Consider the following 26169-nt stretch of genomic DNA (forward strand, 5'->3'; position numbering starts at 1 on the left):
ATACAGTGATACAGGACAATTCTGAGGGACTTATGAGAAAGAATGCTAAGCACATCCAGAGAAAGAACAGTGGGAGCAGAACTGCAGAAGAAAAACATATAATTGATCACATGATTCAATGGGGATATGATTGGGGCTGTTGACTTTAAATGATCACTTTATTGCAAATATTAGTAGTATGGAAATGGGTTTTGAACAATAATATATATATATATATATATATATAAAACTCAGTGAAATTGCTTGTTGGAGGGGGAAGGTAGGAGGGAAGGGAAAGAACATGAATCATGTAACCTTGGAAAAATATTCTTAATTAATTAAATAATTAATTGATTTAAAAATGAAAAAAATGTTCTGGTTTTGTGAGTATATTTTTTTACTACAACAGTAATATAGAACTATGTTTTGCATAAAATAAAAACTGAGGTATAGATCTTTGACAAAAAAAGCTCAGGATTATCTATTAAAGCTATATTATTTAACTGGGACACACACACACATATTTATATATATATATATATTTACAGACAGGTTTTATATATACAACTATAAAAGTGTATATGTAATGACTTTTATTAGTAAACTATAGAAGGCATGTACATACCTGCCAAAGCATACAAATTCATTTCCACATCTATAGATTGGGATTTTGTCATTCCCTGGTTATATACTAGAGCTTCATGAGATGAAAAGTGCTATAACCCATTTTCCTAAGTGATTATACCTTGGAAACTATAGGAACCATCTGTAATTCCATGAACTAACATAGCCACCTACTAGAACATTCATTTCTTCTCAGGTGTTAAAGGTCAGTTTTTAGGGCTCGGGATAAGAACTCTTCCTGGAATTTTTTCCTATAAGGAACTGCCAAATAACTGTCTCTACAACTTATAGCATTAAAGAGCTGGCCAAAGCAAGAAGAAGTTAGTGACTAGGCCAGGATCACAAAGCCAGCATGTGTCAGAGGCAGGACTAGAACACAAAGGCTTCTTGGTTTCAACGCCCATGCTCTAGCTTTTTTGTCATGCTTCTGCTAGTATCTTCAATTGGCTCTTCTAATTTAAAGGAAGGAAGGAATTTTTTTTTCAAAACAAGATAACCAAAGTTCTTAAAAACCTATTAACGTTCTCAAATTGCCTTAGTTCCTTTAAACTATCTTTGGAAACTTTTTAAACCTAAAAGTATGAAACTGATCTCTTCCTATCAAGGTCACTTCTATAAAAGAGCTAATACACATTCCTATTATTACAGGGCAATTCAACAAATATTTATTAACTATCTAATATAGAAGCTAGGTAGCACAGTGGATAGAGAGTGAGACCTAGAACTGATAGGTTCAGAGTTCATATCTGGCTTCAAACACTTCCTAGCTGTGTGATCCTGGTCAAGTTGCTTAACCCCAATTGCCTAGCCCTTACTGCTCTTCTATCTTGGAATACATAGCTATTATTGATTCTAAGATAGAAGGTAGAAGTTTAAAAACAACAACAAAACCTAATATACGTGTAATGCTATGCTAGGTTCTAGGGATACAGTTAGTCAGTAAACATTTAATAAGCATCTATTATGTCCTAGGACTGTACTGAGGTGCTGGATACAACCAGATGCAGAAGAAACTGCCTATGTAATCTACCTATATAAACATATTTATAGCAGTTATTTTTGTGGTGGGAAAGAAATGGTAATTGAGGGGCTATCCATCGATTAAGAAATGACTGAACAAGTTGGGGTATATGCTTGTAATAGAGTAATGCTCTAATAGAAATGAAAAGCATGATAATCCCAAAGAAATCTGAAAAGACTTCTATGAAGTGGGCAGAATCAGGTGAACACTTGTACACAGTAACAATAGTAATGTATTATGTTCAATTATGAATTAACTATTATTAACAAAGTAAGGATCCAGGACAGCACCAAGAGACATGTCAAAAAAAATAATATCCACCACAATAGGCAGAACAGATGAAGTCCAAATTCAAATTGATACATATCAGTTTTTACTTTATTTCTTTAATGAATTTTTATCTAGTGTAACAAATATGTATCTTCTTTCACAACATGATAAGCATGGAAATAGTATTATTTGATGATATATGAACAATCTATATCTTTTTGCCTTCTTAGAGAAGACAGAGGTATAGGAGATAGAGAAAACATAGATTGCAAAATATCAGAAAACAAATATGAAATTGTATTGATATGTAATCTGGAAAAATAAAAATTACAAAAATAAAAAGTTGACATTTATAGATATCTTTAACATTGGACTTTTTTGCTTATTTTATTGAATTTTTGTCTTCTAAAACAATTGTATGAAATAGGTTATGAGAATTAAAAGAATCGCTGAGTCTCAAAGTTGGGATCTCAGAGGTCTTTTAATATGACCTACACATGAGCAAGAATATTCCTTAAAAATCCTTCAAACACTATCAACTTGAAGGTGAGAAATATGTATCTGGATTGGCATTTACACATATATTTATTTTTAGAGGGTTTCAAACAGAATTTTTAAGTCTATCTAGTCAGATCATCTTGTCAACACTCTGGTTACTATATTGTACACAGGTGCTCTTGTTTTTCTGTGAACAATAATCAAAGGACATTTTAGATGATTTCCATATGAATCACTCAGGATCCCTATGACTTCCCCAGACTAATCTTCCCTTCCTTAGCACCACTCTTCTCTATGTGATGTCTCTCTCCCTAATAGAGAAAATACTTTTTGAGGGCAAGTATTGATTCTCTTTCTATATTTGCATGTCCATGTTAGCCCAAAGCCTAATACACAGTAAATATTTAATATGTTTTATTCCATTACTTTTTTCATCTATTCAAGAAATATTTTTTTCAATTAAGTCTTTTCAGTTTACTAATATTATATAATCAGACTTGGTTGGCAGGGGCCATTCCCTAATTATAAGTTGAAATTTCCCCATGTAATTTTATGATGCAAACTTTTAGTTCCAAAGTGTCTCCACATTTATACTAAATTATCCTGTATATAAAATATTCATCCTCTTAGCCCATATACCTGGATTCCTTTCAGTTAGAGTTGTAAAGAAAATTTGAGCTGTAGCATTGTTCATTATATTTATTTTCTGAATAAATGGGATGCATGATGTAGATTAATATATTTTTATGTACAAATATTTTAAATAAATGGCCTTCATAGGCACTGAGTTGACTGGTAAAATAAAAATAATAATAATAAGACTAAACATATAAATTTGTCATAAAATCTATGATTTTTAAAATAGTGAATTTCCAATAAAATTATATTTCCAACTATTTAAACCATTTATTTTATGTCTTATACTCTTTTTCCTGAAGACTTTATACTGATTTCTGTGCAGCACAGGAAGTGGCGGAAAGTATCATCAAACATTTATAAGCATCATTAAGAAAAATTTAAAAGATAAAGCATACCTATACCGTTAAAGATTTAACGCTGATTTTTCTCAGGAGAAAATTTATACACACACACACACACACACACACACACACACACACACACACACACACACACAAACTCAATTACAAAGTCATCTATCGTGTAGGAAACCACACAGATTAACTAGGCCTGCCTTCATCTCCGGTAATTCACCCTCCTAAAGAGTCATTACATAGGAACATTAGTCATCTCCATCATCATGACTAAGAGCCACCACCACAAAGTGTCTGAGAATTCATATTGCCAGGAGCACTTCAGTGGTCTATAAAAAATAACATTCATATATTGGCCTATAGGATAGGGGCCAGTACCTAAACTCACTGAGAGCTCCTGCTACATGCAATGAAATGACGACCTCTTTGATTTACAGTCACTGTGATAAGTTGACAAAGGTTGAAATGATGATAAATGAGCAAGAATGTTTTTATGCACTGATTCTCCACTTGTTCAGTTAAGGTGAGATTATACTTCATTTATGTAAATATAAAGAGGGGCAGGCTTAAAAAGATAGACTCAGATGGCAAGCATTTTCTTGGCTACATTATAATGTCAAAAAAATGTATATGAGTGCAAGAGTTTTAAGGACAGGATGAGGGTCCAAATACTAGTTCTGCCACCTAAATGTCATGTGATCTTAGATATCTTACTCCCTTTCACTTGATCTCAGTTTCTTCCATTTCTAAAATGCTCAAGATAGGCTTGATGATCTCGGCAGGCCCTTCCCACTATAAACAAATTATCTTATGATTCTATGAACCTAGGGAGGGCAGCTAGTTAGCTCTCTTGATAATGATTAATAATAATAGCTAAAATTTTATAGAGCTTTCTATCTGCTAGATTTATTAATAGTATTTCACTTGATCCTTATAATACTATATAAGGTAGTTGCTATTTTTACCCAATTTTTATAATTAAACTCAGGAAATAGAGTAGTACAAGGTTATTTAGCTACTAAATGTCTGAAGGCGGATCTCCATAATTCTAGGCATGGTGCTCTATTCACTACACCAAATAGATTCCCCTGGAAGGAGCTAAGTGTCACTGGATCATAGAGTATATGAAAGGGAATAAGGCATAAGAGAACTGGAGAGGTAGGCATGGTGTTCAGGTTAAGAAAGATTTTATATTTAATACTAGAAGAAATAAATAAATACTAGAAGAAACGGGTTTTTTATTTAATATTAGAGGAAATAAAGAGCCATTGCAGTTTATCAAGTAAGGACTTGATATGGCCAGAGCAGCAATTTAGGAATATCACTTTGATAGCTGAACTAAGAATGAACTGGAAGATGTTAGGGAGAACAATAGGGAAGCTACTACAGCATTCAAAGACCTGAGATGATAAGGGCCTTCCTGTAACAGAGTGGTTCAAGGACAGAAAGGGATATATCAGAAATTTCATAACAGTAGAATGGAAACTACTTGTCAAAAGGATATGGGGGGAAAGAATGGGAAGTCAAAAAATAATACTGAGGTTGAGAGCATGGGTAACTGAAAGGATGATGGTGCCATTAAATAAAAGAGATAAAATAGGAAGATCAGAGGGATTTTGGGAAAAAGTAATCAGTTGATTTTTGAACATATAATAGTATTTCTACTGAATATCCATTTCAAGATATCCAATTGGCAGTTAAAGATAAAAAATAGAGGTCAGGTAAAAGTTTGAAACTGTACTAATAGATCTGAGAATCAACTACATAAGGATGATAATTGAATCGAAGGGAGATGATGAGATCACCAAGCAAAATATTATAGATGGAGAAGAGAAGAGGGTCCTTAAAGGAGACATCACTTTTTCCTGATTCATATCCCTATTTAACAATCCTTTCTTACTCTCCTGTTATGGATTTTCATGCAGATCTTACCCACTCAGGATTGAATAGTATTACTGACCCTGGTAAAAGGGTTTGCTTTTTTTCTTTTTCTTGAAATTTATTTGTTTGTTTGTTACATTAAAGTTCCCAGGTATCTTTCTTCCTCTCTGTGCTAGAGAAAGTCTCATTGACAAAAAGTATGAATATTTAAAACTATGCTTTGCTTGTTTCTGTTAATTAGCTCTTCTGGAGGTGGACATACACAAATTATTCTTCAAACAAAATTTATGTTGCTTTATATAATGCTCTCTTGGTTATTGTTATTTTGTTCTTCACAATTTCCTATAGGTCTTTCCATGTTTTTTTAACCCACTTGCTATTTCTTACAATATAGTAGTATTCTGTGGGAAGCCAATAAGAAAATAGATAAAAATCTGAGATTCCTCTTTTGACCCCTTTTGTGATCCTTGTGATTTCTTGTTGAAACGTATTGTGGTCTTACTGAAAAGCTTTAAGTTCCTAGCAAACCTGAATTTAAAGGGTTAACACTGTTCCCCTTTGACCAGGAATGCTGCTGCCTGGTACAGCCAAGGCCAAAATCTTAGCACGGGCAATTCGACCCTGAGAGGGATACTCCCCAACTTGACTTCCTGATAAGAACCCAGTCAAAATTCAGCCTTGGCCTTGGTCTATTCTAAAGAATGTTTTATGTTTTGACGTTCTTTTGTGTTGAAGCGTGAGGTAAAAGACAACTCCCTTGTTCCTTCCTTATTTCCTTATCAACTAAACTGTCATCATAAGATTATGAGAGATGATAAAGAGATCTCCACAGTATTCTATCATGATCATATGTCATAACTTATTTAGCCATTCCCCAACTGATGGGCATCCTCTCAATTTCCATTTCTTTGCACCACAAAGGGAGCCAGTATACATATTTTAGAACATTTTCCTTTTATTCCTGATCAGCTTAGGAAACAAATCTAACAAACAAACCTGTTATTGGTGGATCAAAGTGTATACACAGTTTTATTACTGTTTGGGCCCAATTCTATTTTGTTCTTGAAAGTGATTGGATTGGTTCACAGTTCATCAATGATGTACATGTCTGCATTTCTCCAAATCCCCTCTATCATTTGCCACTTTTTCATTTTAACCAATCTGATAGATCTGAGATGATAGCTCAAGAGATGTTTTGATTTGCATTTCTCTAATCAAAAATTATTTAGAGCACTTTTTCCATATGGCTAAATTTAGCTTTGTTTTCTTTATCTAGAAGGAGTTTTCATATCTTTAGACCATTTATAAGTTGGGGATTGGCTCATATGCTTATGAATTTGACTAAGTTCTCAACATATTTGATATATGAGACTTTGATCTGAGAAACTGCTTTCTCATTAGAAGGGACATCGCTTCATGTGAGAAAGGGGTTAAAAAGTGTGAGAAGATGTCTGAGTGATATGAAATGAGGAGTAGGGAAGAAGAGGGAGCTCTCCATGAATTACCTCAATATTTTTCAATGAAATATGAAGAAAATTTCTTAGCTGAGACAGGAGTGAGAGAGGGAGGCACGGAAAGTTTGATGAGGGACATTTTGGAGATAGAATACTTGATTCTGGTTTATGATAAGAGCATAACAGATGAATAGCTGACAGGAACATTATGATTATTTAGTTCAACCCCATTTTCTAGACTAAGATACTGAAACTCAGAAACACTGATCGACTTGCCCAATGGCACTGAGTAACAGATCCCAAGGCAATTAACTATAAATCTAACAGAACATGTGCTAATAGGTCTTGATTAATTGCTTGAGTAACCTTAGCAAAATTACTTACTACACTTGTGTCATAGTTTTAGCCCCTGGAAAATGAAGATAATTATACTTACATCTAATGATTATATATTATATATTTATGTAAGTGATTTGTAAAATGTAATAACATTACACAAAATTCATTATTATTTCAGTTTTATTTGTTTATCCTTACATCTCTAACTCATGCTAACAAGAGTTATTTTTCCTAATCTTTTTCTACAAACAAAAGAAGTGTATTTCAATTTCATAGAGAGATTTTTTCAGTAGTGAAGTCACAAGCTGATAGCTAATAATGAAGAGAATCTAGATTTTTGAAGGTTATGTCAATGGAGCAAGTACTCAAGCAATGAGAGAAAGCTGAAAAGGCTTTGAATGATGTATTTCAAGCCCAAAACTCTAGGACGAGAATGGAGATAGGTTAGATATGATAGAAAAAATAGGAGAGAGAGAGAGAGAGAGAGAGAGAGAGAGAGAGAGAGAGAGAGAGAGAGAGAGAGAGAGAGAGAGCTCAGTACTGGGAATCAAAATAGAAATCAACCAAGATAGATGAAGAAAGACTTTGAAGGCCTTTCTTGCCTGAGATGTATAGAAAGGAAAGCTGAGAAAAGGCATTGAAATGAAGCAAGGGAAAAAGAAAGAAGAGGAGTGGTATGCTTATGCAGGCCTGGTGACAAAGAAAGACCATAGATGCCTCTCTCCTCTGGGTCTGATAGCCTGGCTAGTTAATCAGTTAATCAGAGGTCACTGCCCTCTACTAAGAGCATCCCTTGCACCTAATCCTATCCCAGCTCAAGCTTTTGAGGAGTCCCAACCCTGGATTACTCCCACCATTCACCTCTTCAAGTCTTACTTATATATTGATTATTATGCTGATATTTAGAGGAGAGAAATCATCACAAGCTAGAATTTCAGGGAATGTTTCATGGAGGAAATGTGACTTGGACTTGGGCAATATTTCTACAATGTCAGAGTTATTAAGGAATTTAGAGATTATGCAGTCTAGCCCTCTTGTTGTCTAGAACTCTAAAGATAACAAGTTACTTCCTTAATATCATGCACCTAAATGGTGATACTGAGCTGGAACCCAAATGCTGTATCCTCTCATTCTGTTCAAAGTTCTTTCTTCTGAACCACATTAGTTTTGATTTTGTATCCTATTAACTTATTATGAGAAGCATAAGATTTCTAAGTCATCCTCAAGCCTGTATCTGGAGAAACCAAACACGTTATATTTCTGAAAGCTTTCAAAGCATTCACTTTGCTGATAATTCTTAGCAATGTTTAGCAACATAGTCATTTTCAGTAACTATTAATTATCATATACTATATCTCAGTTTAGCAAATGCCTCCATCTAGTAATTGACTTCATTTAGCTTTTGCTCCTTTACTATGGAAAGTAATTACACATAATGGAAATTTCCCTCATCTTGAAATTACCCAAGATTTGAAGCCAATGGGAAGAAATAATTGCATTTAGCAGAAGCAGCAGTTCTAAGTGCCTGATGCACAGTTCCTCATTTGTTGGGAGAAGGTTCTTATATTGTACTAATACTCTTGGGTGTTCTTTTCTAATCGAATTTATTATTTGATTACAATAATACCATTTACTATTATTTCAAAATTATGGATCATTTGCTCTTAGTGAGCAAACATAAATAATGTCACACAATATTATTAATTAAAATTTATTAAGGACTTTTATTTTTTCCCCACAAATATTCCTGCCTGATAATGCCAGGAGATAGTAATCTGTTGTTTATTTTTAAAAAGTGACGGTGATAAATGACTTAATAGAAATTTTCAATATTGTACTGTCAAATGTATGTGACCCATATGGTTTTGTATGAATGATGAATATAGAATATTGGATGTGAAATTCCACAATCTAATTATAGTAAACATAGAAACTTATACAGAAGGAGATTTGGGAAAGGGGTCAAGATCATGAATTGGTCACTGTCTCAATGTGGTATGATCTTTTGGGGAACAGAAAGTTCTCTTTACCTGTAAGTGTCCCTTATATGCTTAATATTGTTGCCTGGAATCTCACCATTATAGCATCATTCATTTTAGGTCAGGAAAGACTTCTGGGATTTCATTATTCTCTGTAAAGATAAAAATAGCTTTGAGAAGGGAGCTAACAATTTTTAGCTAATGATTTATCAGTATATCCTTAAACAATAGTGATTTTTGATAACTTTGTTCAAAGGCCTAAAAATATGCTTATCTTCTAAATATTCTTCTCCTGGTCCCCTGAACTCCCTTGGGAGAAGTAGGCCAGAATGGGTACAATATGGGATCAGTGTGGTTTGAATATGGGATCTAATGAGGGAAAGTAACTTATTCAATGCCACATAGTTGGTACTAGGTTCTAGTGCCTTTAAATCATCCTATTATTTTTCATAGTTGAAAAGAGACTAGGGTGGGTTAAAAGTGGTAGATAGCATGGCATAATGCTGCAGTTCTGAACCTTTTTGGTCTTAGAATCTGCTTATACTCTTAAAAATGATAAAATTCAGAAGAGTATCAAAAAAGGTTTATACCTATTTATATTTATGATCTTAGAAATCAATACTGATAAGAATTTAAATATCTATTCATTCATTAATTTATTAAAATATCAACAAGCCAAAACATTTTAATACAAATAATATTCAATAAAAATTACTACTTTTCCAGAACAAAGATAACGAAAAGAGTGGCATTGTTTTGTATATGTTTAGAATTCTCTTTGCTGTCTGGATTAATAGAAAACAATTAGGTTCTCAGAAATGTTCCTGTACTCAGTTTATTGTGATACATTGTCTTGGTTGAAGTATATGAAAAAAAAATCTGGCCACACACAGATATGTAGTTAGAAAAGGAAAGATTAGTTTAATACGTTAATAAAGCCTTAGCTTTATTATGAAAATGTTTTTGACTTTACGACCCTCTGAAAGATCTCAGGCATGCCTAGGCATCCTCAGGACTTTGAAAATCTCTGAATTAGAGAATAGGATCCTAGACTTGGAAGAAGGGAGACCTGATTTTAAATTTAGGCTCAAATTAGTAGAGATGGGAATAGTAGTTTTACCTTTGTAACCTTAGGTAGGCTAGTTAATCACAATATGTCATAGAATTTCTTCTGTAAATTGAGGAATTGGTCTTGTGGACTTCAAAGTTCTCTTCCAAATCTTAATCTTTGATCCTATAGCTTCCTTCTCTGAAAATACTTCTCCTGTGTCCTTCCTCAATATCCGAATTTCGTGTGATCTCTCCCTTTTGTGTATGCCAAAGTCACCTATTTAAATCTAAATAAGGTTTTATGGACAGAAAAAGTTTAACTTGTGGTCTGTGGTGTACAGGCAATGGATATTTACTGTTTTTCATGTTGTGAGAGAAAAAAATTATATCATCTGTCATTTATACAATTGTAGGACTAGGCTATTAGATCTTTTATGAAGTCACAGCTAAATGATTTAAGAGGAAAGTCCAGATAGAGACAAAAGCATGGTACTGCATTGGAGAGTAGGTCAGAGAGGGATTAGGTAGATGACCTAATGACTAGAACATAGAGTACTGAGTTTTAGTTAACATCAAGAAGTAAAACAAGAGTACTCAAAATGAAGGTTAAAGACACTAGAGAAAAACTGTACCCTTTTTTCTATGTGATTGTTCAACTGGGCTATTTGACCCCAAAACATATGCTCCTGCCTCCATAGATTTGTTCAGGGAGTCTCTCTTTTGGGAATATCTTGTTTTCCCTTCTTTGTTTATTAAATTATTAACTAGGCTTTATAATTCACCTCATGAAGTCTGTTCCAAATTCTTCTCTGCTGACCTTTCCATCGGACTTCACGTATTTCTTTGTTCGCTCTAAATTACAAATTATCTAATGGATGAATCCAATTGCCTCTTCTAAATTTTTATGTCAATCTAGGGACTGAGTTAGTTGAGAGTATTGAGTCCTAATGGGACATCTAGATATGGTAGTGAACCCAAAAGTTTAACTCAATGCAGCTGATGTTCAAGGAGAATATGTGGAATCTGCTGACTCCAATCCGAAGATGGCTAACAGTAAACCAGGGCTAGCAGCCTGAGCTAGGAAATCAGCTGATAGTGGAACTCAGCTAACCCTTGTCCAACTGAATCCCTTTGATGCTGATGGCTATATTCCTTGACTTGATTCACTATAGACCTGATTATTTCATCTATAAAGATTAATTAATTATTTTTACCTGTTCTGACTGCAGATTTTATCTCAAGAAGTTGAATGAAGGAATATTGAAGAAAACCCCTTTCGTAAGTTGAAAGGACACAGTCAACTGAAGCCTCACCAGATCTTTGAGACTCTCAGACAAGTGATTTTTATAAGATGATTTAATAATTGATGAGTATAGGGTAAGGGGAACTGGGTAATTGATGGAAAGTGGGAAATGGGAATCCTAAATAAATCTAGATGGATAGATTGTTGTTGAATCTTCACTTGAATATTGTTGATCAAGAATCTTGGTTGGCTGACAGCCTAGCTGAGGCCTGACTGGCCTCAGCCCTAAGTCAAGGCTTAACCCTGCTGAATGATAGTTGTCTTTGCTGATCTTCTTGGTGATCATAAATCAGGAAACAGAGATTGATGGAACACAGTTGTATCAGTCTGATAGCTAAAGCTGGTTGCTGAGTAAATAGAGTATAGACTATGCCTAAACCCTATTCACCCTCACCAAAATATCTCCAACTGAGACCAAGATGGGTTCATATCTGTTCCTTTGAAACCTAAACCTAACTGCCTTGGCTCATGCCAGTCTCATACCAAGCTCAGTCCATTCTGGATTCTAAGCAGGTAACTGTCCATCACTCTTGACTCAACATGGCTGCCATATATTTCCTTACATAATCCTCATTGTTTTTTTATATCTGTAGTCTTGCTAATTACCCTCTTCTTCTGGATAATCTCTAGGTTTTTATAACACAGTTCTATTCTGATTCTCCTCTTGTTTATATGACTACCCTTTTTGAGTCTCCCTTGGTCAATCATGTTCACGAACTTTAGATGTCCCCAAAGAAATTGTGATGAGTCCTCTTCTCTTAAGCTTCTACATTACCTTGTTTGGTCATCTCATCAACTCTTATGGACTCAGTTATCATATTTATGTAGATGATTCTCAAATCCATTTAACCAGTCCTCATGCTTTCCTGAGCTATATTATCAATTACTGAGTAGATATCTCAAACTGCATCCCACAACTTAAAAAATAGAACTCATTAACATTTCCCTCAACTCCTCCCTTCTTGCTAACCACTTCATTATTATTAAGGGTATCAACAATCCTCTTAGTCATTCAGCATCTCATCTCCAGTGTAATACTAGACTTCTTCCAGGGATGTACTGGATTGAGCTCTTAGCCAGGTAACAGATTGTTAAATATTCAGTGTAAGTGTTACAAATCAGGGTTTGATTTCGTATTTTGTTGATCATCTAGACTTAATAAAGTGATGGAGAAAAATGTTAATAATTCAGATTAAACTTTAAAACATGTCCTGCATATATTTTCTTTTTTGCCAGAGGAATGATTGTTAAGTATTTATCAGTAACTCCAAAGAGAACTTACTTCAAATATATTCAGTATATGGAAAAACTATGTTGTTTCTACATTAATAACATTTTTTCTTAAATGACCCTTTATCTACACTAACCTAGCTACTAGGCTGGTGTATGCTCTTAAATTTTTTTTACATCTAGTGTATCTGGTTGTTCTCCCTGTCTTCAATCTCTTTTCAGTTGAGTTCATTGTCCACTCATCTGCTAAACTGATTTTCCATAATGTCACATCTGGCCATATTATCTCTACTGTTCAACAAAACTAATGCTTTTCTGTTGCCTCCAGTATCAAATAGAAAATCCCATATGCATTCAAAACTCTTATCCCTTCATATGTTGAGAACCTTCTTATTCTTTACTCACTTCTGCTTTCTCCATGATTTAGTTTTAGTGGCCTTGTGGATCCTCTCCTGAGACAGTACCATATATCTTTAAACCCTACTCAGAATACTATCCCTTCTTACTTCTGTCTCCTGGCTTCCCTGGTTTTCTTTAAGATTCAAGTCTCTCACCTTCTGAAAAAGACATTAGATCTTTTCATCCATTTCCCCAACAGCTACTGCTTTTCCTCTTATGTTATTTTTGATATCTTTCTCTCTTAATATCTCTATCTCTGTCTCTCAATATATCCTTCTCTGTCTCTCTACCCTTTTTCTCTCTCTTTCTCTGTTTCTTTCTCTCTCTCTACTGCCATGTCTCTGACTTTGGTTCTATTTCTTTCTTTTTTTTAATTTTCTATTTTAAACCCTTAACTTCTGTGTATTGGCTCCTTGGTGGAAGAGTGGTAAGGGTGGGCAATGGGGGTCAAGTGACTTGCCCAGGGTCACACAGCTGGAAAGTGTCTGAGGCCGGATTTGAATCTAGGACCTCCCATCTCTAGGCCTGACTCTCAATCCACTGAGATTCCCAGCTGCCCCTGGTTCTATTTCTTTCTATTTCTCTGTCTCTATTTCTCTTTTTCTGTCTGTATCTCTCCTGTCTCTCTGCCTCTATCTGTTTTTCTCTCTCTCTCTCTCTTGCCTCCCCATTTAGCAGGTGAACTTCTTAAGGGCAAGGACAGTAACTTATCCTTAGGGGACAGAACAGTTTCTGGCACATAGAAAATGTTTAATAAATACTTCTTGACTTGAACTATGGTAATTTTTTTGGTGAATCCTGGGAACTGAAATAGTTTCTCTTTTTCCTTTTCAGCATCCATAAGGAAGTAAGACAGAGGACAGAGAAGAAATCTGCCATATGATCTGCAAAAGCAGAACTCATTCATGTCAAGACTTACAGCAAATGACTTCAATATGCTCTATTTTAATTTCATCCTTCATTCAAGAGAAGCACAGCAAAATCCTACGCAGTAGGAATATAAGGAATATTAATAAATAATGCACATTATTTCAAGTAATAAAAATAATAAAGGCAAATTGCATAGCAGGTGGAAGACCAGCCTTTGAGTCATGTAATATCCAAGTATTAGTTTTGTTCCCAAGAGATTACAGATGTGTAAACATGGAAAGGTCACTTGACCTCTCAGTGTCTCTGAATAACTGCCTAATACTATAAATAATTATGTTATAAACAAATGGATAATCTAAATTTGTAGAGGTGATTTCCATAATGGAAATTCCCTATATGAATGATGTTGCTCCCTTTTCTATAGAGTTTTAAGGTGTAAAGAATGTATCCTGCCAATATTTTTCTGAGATGTGAAATCTTTATGGGAAATTTATTTTTTGGACAAGAAAACTGAGATTAAGAGAAACCAATACTTGTTCACAACTCATGTCAGCGTCTAGAAGAGGAACCGTCTTCATCAATCACAAAGTTTGAGTTGAAAAGGGGAATTTGACATTATCAAATTAATTCCCTTATTTTACACATGAGGTGACCAAAGTCCAGAGAAGTTAAATAATCTTAGACAAAAATTGAATGTTGAAATAGTAGTTGAGTAAATATCTAAATCCTGGTCTTCTGACTCTTAGTACCTTTTCCACTATACAACACTTATTTCTTAAATATTGCGTATTAAGTAGTTATTAAATATAAATTTGCGTGTTATGTATTTCTTTTTTTAAAATAATGTTACTGTCTTTGGTTTTTCTCTCATGAATTTTTAGCAGAAAAGCTCCTGTGGCTTTATTCCTCATATTTTTGAATAATATATCACTTAATAATTCCAAACAAAATCCTAAACTTTTCCTAGAAGTTGGAAATAACAATGCAGAGTTGATCTCCATATTCATGAAAGAACAAGTGGGGGCAATTTGTATTTTTTTTCAAATCACAGATAGCCTTAAGAATTCCTAATTTTTACTCCAGATGTCAAATAGTAGGAGTGTGAACATGACTGATTTTCCAACTCAAGCCTTCATAGGTATATGGTATATTTTGCCCAGTGCTTTAGGCACATACCAATTAGAAATACAACAGAGGTTATGGAAATGTTAGAAGGATGTAGCAGGGGGCAGAAGTAAGGAGACAGAAAACAATGAGTGAAAAGTCAAATTACTTCCACTTCAACTCAGATTATATCATGTAGTTTTAACTTAATTAATACTCACCAAATTGAAAAATTGCTTCAAAAGTTTCTTATAAAGAAACTGAATTTTGAAGATGCTATTAATAATGACACACATCAAAAAGAAGAAAATGGAAATGGTTTCCTTTCTTTTAATCCTAATATGTGATCTTGTCATCCACATTATGAATTTTAAAAATTATGATTTTTTCAGATCTGATCAGAACTCAGCCAAAAAATATAGATTATTTCAAATATGAATTTGTGTCTACTATCATACATGATGACTTCTACCCTTTATATATGTGTATATATATATGCATACATACATATATGTTATACCTTTTGATATTGATTGATGATAATATGAAACCATTCTGATTAGTAAGACATCGTGTTGGTAAAAATAATTTATCTACTAAAAAACTTTTACATCAGCTCAGTTAATAACTCAGGTATAATTGTGTACCCTGTTTAAAAGTCTCCCAAAGTAATTCTATGTATTCTTAATGTTTCTCCAAAAAATATGAAAATTTAACAACATCACTATTTTTCAAGAAAAAAAATATTCTCATGGGGGAAATGGAAATTGACTAGACAGTTGTCAACAGTAACAAAAACCTTCTGCAAAATTGGTGTATGTGACTGAAAAATAATATCCTGAAGGGAAAAGGACATATTTTTAGAAACTATTTATAGTAGTTCTTTTTATGATGTCAAAGAATTAGAAATTCAAGGATGTTCATTGATTGAAGAATGGCTGAACAAGTTTGAGTACATGATTGTGATAGAATATTATTGTGCTATAAGAAATGATGAACAACATGGTTTCAGTGAAACCTGAGAAGACTTATGTTAATTTATGCAAAATAAAGTTGGCAGAACCAGGTGACCATTGTACATAGTAATAGCAATATTGTAAGAATGATCAATTGTGAAAAAGCTTAAGTATTTTGATCAAGTCAATGATCCAAAGTAATTTCAAAGGACCTAAGATGAAAAATGTATCCACTTTCAGAGAAAGAACTGAAAAACTCCAAATAAAAATTAAAGCATATCTTTTAACTTTCTTCACTTTTATTGTTTTATTTTGCTTTTGTTTTCCTTTGCAATATGGTTAATATAGAAACATGTTTTCCATGATGTCGCATTTATAATCAAAATCAAATTGCTTGATTTCTCAAGGTTTAGGGTAGGAAGGAAAGAATTTGGAACTCAAAAATTTTTAAATTATTTTAATCTTTTACATAAAATTGTGGAATATGTAACGAAATGAATTAAATACTTATAAAAATAAAATATTAAGTACAGCGAGTCACGGACTATTTCCATGTAAATCTATTCATTATTATGAAGTTGTTGAATCTATAATGTATTAATATCAAAAGTAAATCAAGTAAATTTAGAGGAGGAATTTTATATTAGTGGATCACAAAATGCCTCATTGAGATTTTTAAAAAATGAAGTATATCCCATCATGTTACTTTCATTTAAACATTGTTTAATAACAAATTTAGTGTCTTTTAATGTAAAAATACTTTTCATTCGTTCTATCTACATTTTCCTGGCATTAATTTATGCTCTTTTTGCCTTCTTTCTTGAACAATGCTTTGTGAAGGCAGAGACTGTTATTGCTTTTCCTTTGTATCCCTAACACTTAGCACAGCGTCTGACATAAAGTAAGTACATAACAAATGTTTGTTGATTGACTGATTGAGATAAATATATTTAAAACATAAAGTAACATAAATATTTCAATTTCATTTCATTTAACCCTATCATTTAACCATAACATTGTATACATATTGTAATGTAACTGCATTTAGTATGTAGTTTTTATGTAAGCAATGAATAATCAAACAAACATATGAGAATGTGCTCAAAACAGTTTGGATATTAAGGGCTTTTAGGATAAATTACAACTATTCTATCTAAGAATTCAAAGCCTTCCATTAACACCTTCCTCCATAAAACAATTTATATTTACTCAAAAAATGCTTTATTTTTTTCAATATAAAGTAAGTGTCCTCAATATATCGATCAACTATAATTTAAGAGAGTCTACTAAATGTAAACTAGTATAGTGATCAATTACACAAAGATAAAAATGAAGCATGCACTATCATTAAGAAAAGTACATTAGATAGTGGAAATTAACAGGTATACATAGACAAATATGTGTGTACATATACACAGGTATATTGTGTATACACATATACACACAAATTATGAATTGGAGGAAGATAGAGAATTAGCAGTGGGAGGAATTAGTAAAAGACTCATGAAGAAGGTAGTCCTTATGCTGAACCCTAAAGGAATCTCTATATTCTAATAGAGATTTGATAGTAGAGAATATTCCTGGAATTGGAGATACATTTGGTAAAGTTATGGAGATGAGAGGAAGGGCAAGAAGACTGACTCATTCTTAGCTTGACCAAAGAGTCTTTGAAGGGGCTGATATGATATAATATGAAATGATATATCAAATTTATATGTGTGTTTGTACATACACATAAAGACTAGAAAGGCAGGTGGGAACTAATTTGGAAGGAGTCTAAAAGACAAATAGAGGACTTTCATTGGATTCAAGAGATAATAAAGAACCCACTGGTATTAACTGCATAAGAGACGAACATGATTAACTCTGTGCTTTGGGCACAGGTGATAAAGGAAAGGTGGAACTAGGGCAATGCCAATGTGAATGAAGGGAAGCAAATGGATAACATATTTGACAATTATTTTGGAGAAAGAATAGACATGATATGATAACTTCTTTGGATATTTGAGTTGAGCAGAAATGGAACAAATTTTTCTAATGGGACTTGAGAGAATGTTAAATTTTCAATGTGTAAATTTATACCTCAGAAATAAGATATGTATCAGTCTAATTTAGATAGATAGATAGATAGATAGATAGATAGATAGATAGATAGATAGATAGATAGATAGATAGATAGGAATTTGGGAAGAAAATAATAAACAAGAATGAAGATACAGAAGTTGTTGTAATGAAAGAAACCAGGAAGTACAGGGGAGTTCTTGGAATCCTGAGTGAAGATTCTGAGGAAGGTAACTGTCATTGAGGAGTTAGGTTTGGACTCTGGAGAAGAAAATACCTCCAAAACCAAGCTCTCTCCCAGTACTGATCTACAACCTGTTCCTGTGAGAAACAAACCTGTTCCTGAATACCTTTTTGGTCCTATACTCTGATACAACATCTTTTGAAGTCTCAAGCAGGAATTACCAGTGACAGTGATCTAAACTGCTCAGTTGCTTTGGTGGGCATTGGCATCACCTAGGTGACTAGGTCACGCCTACCGCCTGTTTTTAATTCCACTACAATCTGTGACTTTCACTAGAAACTATAATCAATGTGGGCTTAGCCTAGGATAGTCAGATTAGTTGGGGAAAATTGAGATAGTGAGGGAGTAAGAGTAGCCTCAGTTCTCCTAAGGGCAGAAGCAACTCTTTGCAGAGTCAGAAGGTAGGAAAAAAGGTAGTATTTATTAATAGTAGGGAATCCTCAGCCCACATACTTTACTCTCCCCTAATTAACAATTTACAGTAAACCTGTTACCGTTTAAGTCGATTTATAGTGGTCATCTACTGGCCTAGGACAGAGAGTTGCCATCTTACTCTCTGAGCCTGAGAAGATCATCGTCCTATTCTGATTAAGTAAAATCCCAGGCACCCATCTAAATTACCTTTTAACAATATATTATATATTGTATGTATGTATATATGTATTTGTATACATATATATACAAATATATAACTAATTGTCAAGATTTAAGAAGGTGTTCATAATCAGATTAAATATAAAGTATATTGACATATTTTTCTCCTGGGGGCCCAAATGTTAAAGATTTACCCGTACAACTTTTATTGTTCTATAAACATGGTTTGTACTCAACAAGTATGCAGTAAGAAGGCTCAGTGAATGAAGTCATCAGCAAACTCAAGCCTGGTAACTGTAGGCTAATAACACCTTAACTATCATCTCCATCATTACCACTACCAATAATAACAACTGACATTTGTATAAAACTTTGATGCTTTATTTCTTATATTTTTCATTTGAGACTCTAAACACTACAGGAGGCAAGGAAGAAAAAGGAGTTGCCAGAGATGCTTGGTCTTTGAACTTGGGTAAGTGGAAGGATGAAGATGATGTTGGCATTGCTAGAGAGAGGAGAGATGATTTCATTTTTGTCTTTGTATCACTAGTGCCTAGCCTGCCACCTGGCACATAGTAGGTCCTTACTTAAAGTGTATTGGTAGATGGATGGATTGTTCTAACAATTGGTCAGTCAATAAAGCATTAAATGCCTACTATATGTCAGGAATTGTTCTAAGGTCTGGGATTAGATTAATTTAAGAGCCCTAAATCAGCAACCAAAGTCCCTATCTTTCCATCACTAAACTTCCCTCTTAAATGATAACCAAAAACTCTGATATTTTTGACAATGAAAATCCAATTGCATTCTTCCTGTTTAGCCATACACTTTGGTAAAATAGATGGGCATATTTCATTTCAAGTGCAATATAAAGCATCTTTGCTGCTTTTTGATATTCATCCCTTTGTGTAGGGAAAGCCCTTTTGCTTTTCTTGAATTCCAGTAATTGTCTTGTTTGTACTCCCCTGCTGGCGACCTTTGCTTCATACCAACTGCCTGTGAGACGTGGCTCTAATTCTAAAAAGAAAAGGCTTCTCTGAGAGCAAAACATATATATAGTGAGAAATCAAACATTCTTCTAAATCTATTATCCTCCAATTTAATTAAAATAATCCTTCTGATGACCCTTTTTTACTCCGGATTTGAAAGCAATTAGCAAAATAATAACTAAAATAAAAACTAATAGTCTTAACACATGGCCCATGTAGAGGATGAATTTGGTTTTCTTTATTTCTGGAATTTATATTTCTTCATTTCCTTTGTTCCTTTTCTTAATGTATTTGTTTTGAAGAGTTATTAACTTTTTGCCATGGCCTGCATAAAAATGAACTAATGATCCAGCATAGCTGTGAGACTCATGCCAAAAAAAAAGGCTATCCATGATCCTAAAAGGAACAGAGAATCCAAATGCAAATTGAAATATACCATTCTTTATTTCCTTCATGAATTTTTCTCTAGTATAAGCAATATGTGTCTTCTTTCACAACATGGCAAACATGGAAATAGATAATATATGTAGGACCTAAAAAATGAAGCAATGATATGGAAATTTTGACATGAAGATATTTCTTTTTCTCTACAGTAGGTTTATCCACACATCAACTATAATTTGGGGAGAAAGAACAAAATAATGTAATAAAGAAGCCTGAAGCTGTTTTGAGATACTGGGAAAAAGTAAATTTATTGGTCTATTCTATCGTCCTGAACATATTTTCACTGATATTTGGATCTTCTACTCATACCCCTAGTATTCAGTCTTTGTGTGAATAGAATTCTTCTCCTGAGACTTATAGCTGTCACTTCCTTTTGATTTTGTTTTTTTGTTTTTTTATTTTTAGAAAAATTTTCCATGGTTACATGATTCATGTTTTTACTTTCCCCTTCACCCCCTCAAACTCACACCTCCCCCATAGCTAATGCACATTTTCACTGGTTTTAACATGTGTCATCAATCAAGACTTATTTACATATTATTGATACTTGCATTGGTGTGGTCCTTTTGGGTCTACATCCCCAGTCAAGTCCTCATCAACACAAGTGTTCAAGCAGTTGTTTTTCTTCTGTGTTTCCTCTCTTGCAGTTCTTCCTCTGAATGTGGGTATTGTTCTTTTCCATAAATACCTCAGAATTGTCCTGGGTCATTGCATTGCTGCTAGTACAGAAGTCCATTACATTTGATTTTACTACAGTGTAATCAGTCTCTGTGTATAAGATTCTCCTGGTTCCACTCCTTTCACTCTGTATCAATTCCTGGAGGTCATTCCAGTTCCATGGAATTCCTCCAGTTTATTATTCCTTTGAGCACAATAGTATTCCATCACCAACATATACCACAATTTGTTCAGTCATTCCCCAATTGAAGGGCATACCCTTGCTTTCCAGGTTTTTGACACCACAAAAAGCACAGCCATAAATATTTTCATACAAGTCTGTTTATCTATGATCTCTTTGGGGTACAAATCCAGCATTGGTATGGCTGGATCAAAGAGCAGGCATTCTTTTAGCTCTCTTTGGGCATAGTTCCAAATTGCCATCCAGAATGGTTGGATCAGTTCACAACTCCAACAGCAGTGCTTTAATGTCCAAATTTTGCCACACCCCCTCCAACATTCATTATTCTCCCCTTCTATCATTTTAGCCAATCTGCTAGGTGTGAGGTGATACCTCAGAGATGTTTTGATTTGCATTTCTCTAATTATTAGAGATTTAGAAGTCTTTCTCATGTGCTTATTGATACTTTTGATTTCTTTATCTGAAAATTGCCTATTCATGTCCCTTGCCCATTTATCAGTTGTGAAATGGCTTGATTTTTTATACAATTGATTTAGCTCCTTGTATATTTGAGTAATTAGACCTCTGTCAGAGTTTTTTGTTATAAAGATTTCCCAGTTTGTTGTTTCCCTTCTGATTTTGGTTGCATTGTTTTTGTTTGTACAAAAACTTTTTAATTTAATATAATCAAAATTATTTATTTTACATTTTGTATTTTTTTCTAACTCTTGCTTGGTTTTAAAATATTTCCATTCCCAGAGATCTGACAAGTATACTATTCTGTGTTCTCTAGAGAGCTATCTCCCTATATGGTAGGGGTCCTGAGTGGCGTTTGTGGCATTGGATTGTTAAGACAGGAAAAAGAAAATGAGAACAACCAGACTAGTGGTTAGCCCATGTTGCTCTGATGCTATGGGATTTGGACTTTATTTTATACTGGTTTCAAACAAAGAACACAAAGAAACAGTCACAGCTGTGAAGGGGTTACAAATCATACACAATCCATTAAAGTCTAAAAAGTAGAGATATAGGTACAAGGACAAGGGCCAAATTCCAACCACCAATTAGTAGGGGTTAATTCTGGGAGCAGAAATATATTTCATGGAGTTGTTTACTAATTACGTTCTTCTTTGATTTACAGGTCTGCACCTGGTCAGATAGTCTGGCTTCAGTCTTATCTCTATCTTTGTCTGTGTCCAGCCTTCACTATATTTTTTAGAGTTCAGGCTTCTTAATTATCAAGGAGAGAAATTTTTAACTCAGTAGTTGCTGGTCTGCTAAGGACTCAAAACTTTTCAATAAGTCTATAATGTTTTTCCAATAAGAAAAGGTATGGATCATAAGAGGTGTCAAAAGAGGGGTCTCAGATTTTTATCTATTCTTTTATTGGCTTCCCACAGTGTTCACTTAATTTATTTACAGTTTCCTTCTTTATATTCAAGTCTTTCACCCATTCTGAATTTATCTTGGTATAGAGTGTGAGATGTTGATCTAAATGTAATCGCTCTCATATTGTTTTCCAATTTTTCCAGCAGTTTTTGTCAAATAGTGGATTTTTGTCCCCAAAGTTGGGCTCTTTGTGTTTATCATACACTGTTTTACTGATGTCACTTACCCCAAGTCTATTCCACTGATCCTCCCTTCTGTCTCTTAGCCAGTACCATACCGTTTTGATGTCCACTGCTTTATCGTATAGCTTAATATCTGGTACTGCTAGGCCATCTTCCTTCACGTTTTTTTTTCATTGTTTCCCTTGATATTCTTGATCTTTTGTTCTTCCAAATGAACTTTGTTATAGTTTTTTTCTAATTCAGCAAAAAAAGTTAGGTATGGCACTTCCTTTCTGTGTATCATCTCTAAAACTCTCTGTCTGTCTCTCTCTCCCTCCTCTATCTCTGTCTCACACTTTCTATTTCTCTCACTCTCTGTACATATGTATATACATATATACATATATATATATATATTTAATATTAAAAGTTGAAAACTCTAAACTCCCCAATGCAAAATAAATATTTGATTGAACAAAGTCCTATTTGGATAAACGAAAGTTCTTCATATTTTTCTGTAACCTGAACCTTCTTCAATGTGATAAATCTAACAAATGCTAAAAACTGGCTATCATTAATCTGTGCACTTAATATATTTACACTTTCATTTAAAAAAAACTGGACATGATTTGTGGCATACAATCTGTCACACTATACCACTGTCAATGTTAAAAGATCCTAAGTTCATGAGACTCTCAAAAAAGCATATGTTCATGTAAGTAGTTTGGCTTGCACTGTCCTCTAGGTCTTGACATTATGTGGGTACAAATGAAACATGAAGGCTATGCAGCCTCACTACATGACAAGTTCACACTTTTTCTCTTCAAACATTTCTTTGGAGATAGTTTTATTCTGTTCCTTGGAAATAATATTTGGTTGGTAATATGTTGCAAATTACACACAAACGTGAATTTTTCCTTACCCATTGAGTGTGTGTATAATGGATAAAAATTTGTCCTTGGAGTCAGGGTAAGATGTATTTAAATCCAGTCTCCAACACATATTGACTGTATGGCACTTGATAAGTCCCTTAATATCTCAGGGTCTCAGCCAACTCTGAGAATATAAATGAAGAATAGTTGTTGATTTGAATTAATACAGAGTTTCTACATTGAAGACTTTCCCACAATCAATGTTAAACAAATAGAAATAGGGGCCACTAAACAATATATAAGAATCCCTTAAACCATATTGAATCAGAAAAATACATATTAATTTAATGAATGCTTTATTGCATTCTATTCTTTGTTAAATAGTTCTCAATAATATATATTAATCCAGTTGGTGATACATTCTGGAATAGTGGAGCAGGGGTTCTATTTACCTTTGACTTAAAATCACAGGTATAGATTAAAAATATATATATATGTGCATATATGTAAATCCTGCCACATCCACCAAAATCTATATATTGATGTATGTGTGACATTCAATGGTGATTCTAATTTTTAATATTAAATTATTCTCAAGCACATAGCAACAGTGAGAAAATATGAGAGATTTTTTCAGTGAAATATTTGAAGTCAATAAAATGATGCATAATTTACCAAATATAATCTGATTTAATCAGTTCATATAATTCAATTTAAGTGTTTGTGCCAGATAACAATCTGACCTACATACATGTAGTGATGGACAAGCTCAATGGGTTATCTGTGTATCTTCATACTATAGTCTAGACAATAGGTATATTTTATTCACTTGGGTTTTTGCTTGTTTTTGGATTTCTCTCTCCTTTGGATAGCTAAGAATACTCTCTATTTACAGAGGTAATTTAGAAGTTTCAAGAATTTTACTTAGCAGGCAATGTTTCATCTCAAATACTGTCTTCCATGAAAGTGTTTCCCATGTAAATGCTGAAATCATATAAAGTTCTTTAAAAGGTGCAATATCCAACTCTCCAACACCCTTCCCCCACCAACTGTGCTGAGAGTCTCCATAAGAATCCTGATGACTCAGATCCCAGGGTAAAGGCAAGACCCATAACAGAATACCTTGATAGTAGGTCAGGAAGCACAGTTCCCTTCAGCTTCCATATCTTCACCTTCACCATCAGATTCTGCTGCCAGCTGGGAAAGATCTGACCTCAGGGTTTATTAAGACTCCATCAGTCTAATCTAGTCAATTGCAGAGCAGAGAAGAAGCCCCTTCAGGACAGAATTGCCCAAACCCACATAACCAGCAAATAAACAGAGGATCAAGATTACAGCCAATGATGGGTGAAAGAAGGAAAAAGATGAGTAAACAACAGAAAAAGAAAAATAGAAATTACAATTGACAGTTCCTATCCAGGTAATGAACAAAAAGCAAAAACAAAGGAGGACCAAGGAACACCAAGCAAAAACACAGGAACTCCAGGGAATTAGACTCACACTTTGGAAGAATTCAAAACACAATTCAAAAAACAATTAACAAAGGCTGAAGACAATTGGGAAAAGAACTTAAAAAGCAAAATAAGTCATCTGGAAACAGAGGCACATGAACTAAAGCAAGAAAATAATATCTTGAAAGTCAGAATTGACCAGCTTGAAAACAAGGCAAAGAAAGTAAAAGACAACCTATAAAGAAAAACAGACCAAAAGGAGAAAGATGGCCAAAAATCCACTGAGTTCAGGCTTTAAAAATTAGAATCCAACAACCAGAAGCAAATGACTTCACAAGGCAGCAAGAGTCTATGAAACAAAATAAAATAAATAAAATTGAGGAAAACATGAAACGCCTCATTGATAAAATTACAGACCTGGAAAACAGATCCGGAAGAAAAAAACTTAAGAATAATTGAACTATCAGAAAACCATGACAAAAAAAAAAAACAAAACCCAGACATCATTCTACAGAAAATTATCCAAGAAAATTGCCCCTACATTCTTGAAAAAGAGGGAAAAGTGGAGATGGAAAGAATCCACAGATTACCTCCTACATTTAATCCCAAATTGACAATGTCCAGAAATATTATAGCCAAATTAAAGAACTACCAGTTCAAGGAAAAGATACTACAAGCTGCTAAGAAGAAATCACTCAGATATCATGGAACCATAGTTACGATTACACAGGACCTGGCTACATCCGCACTGAAGAAAAGGAAGGCATGGGATATGCTATTCCAGAAAGCAAAGGAACTTGGTCTAAAACCAAGAATCAACTACCCAGCAAAATTGACTATATTCTTGCAGGGGAAAGTATGATTATTTAATAAAATAAAAGACTTCCAAACAATCCTAAAGAAAAGACCTGACTTAACTAGAAAATTTGATGCCAAAACAGAGAACTCAAGAGAATCACCAAAGGGGAATTAAGAAAGGGGAAAAACAAACACACACAAAATTTTTAAGGGCCCAAATAAGTTCAAATGATTTATATTCCTATAAGAAAAGATGATAGAATTAACTCCTAAAAATTGTTATTATCATTAGGGCATACTTAAAGGGAACAGTAACAAACTGTATAAGATGAAATGTAAAATATATATATATACATATATATATATATATATATATATA

Source organism: Gracilinanus agilis, chromosome 3, assembly GCF_016433145.1.
Source record: "Gracilinanus agilis isolate LMUSP501 chromosome 3, AgileGrace, whole genome shotgun sequence".
Classification (NCBI taxonomy): Eukaryota; Metazoa; Chordata; class Mammalia; order Didelphimorphia; family Didelphidae; genus Gracilinanus; species Gracilinanus agilis.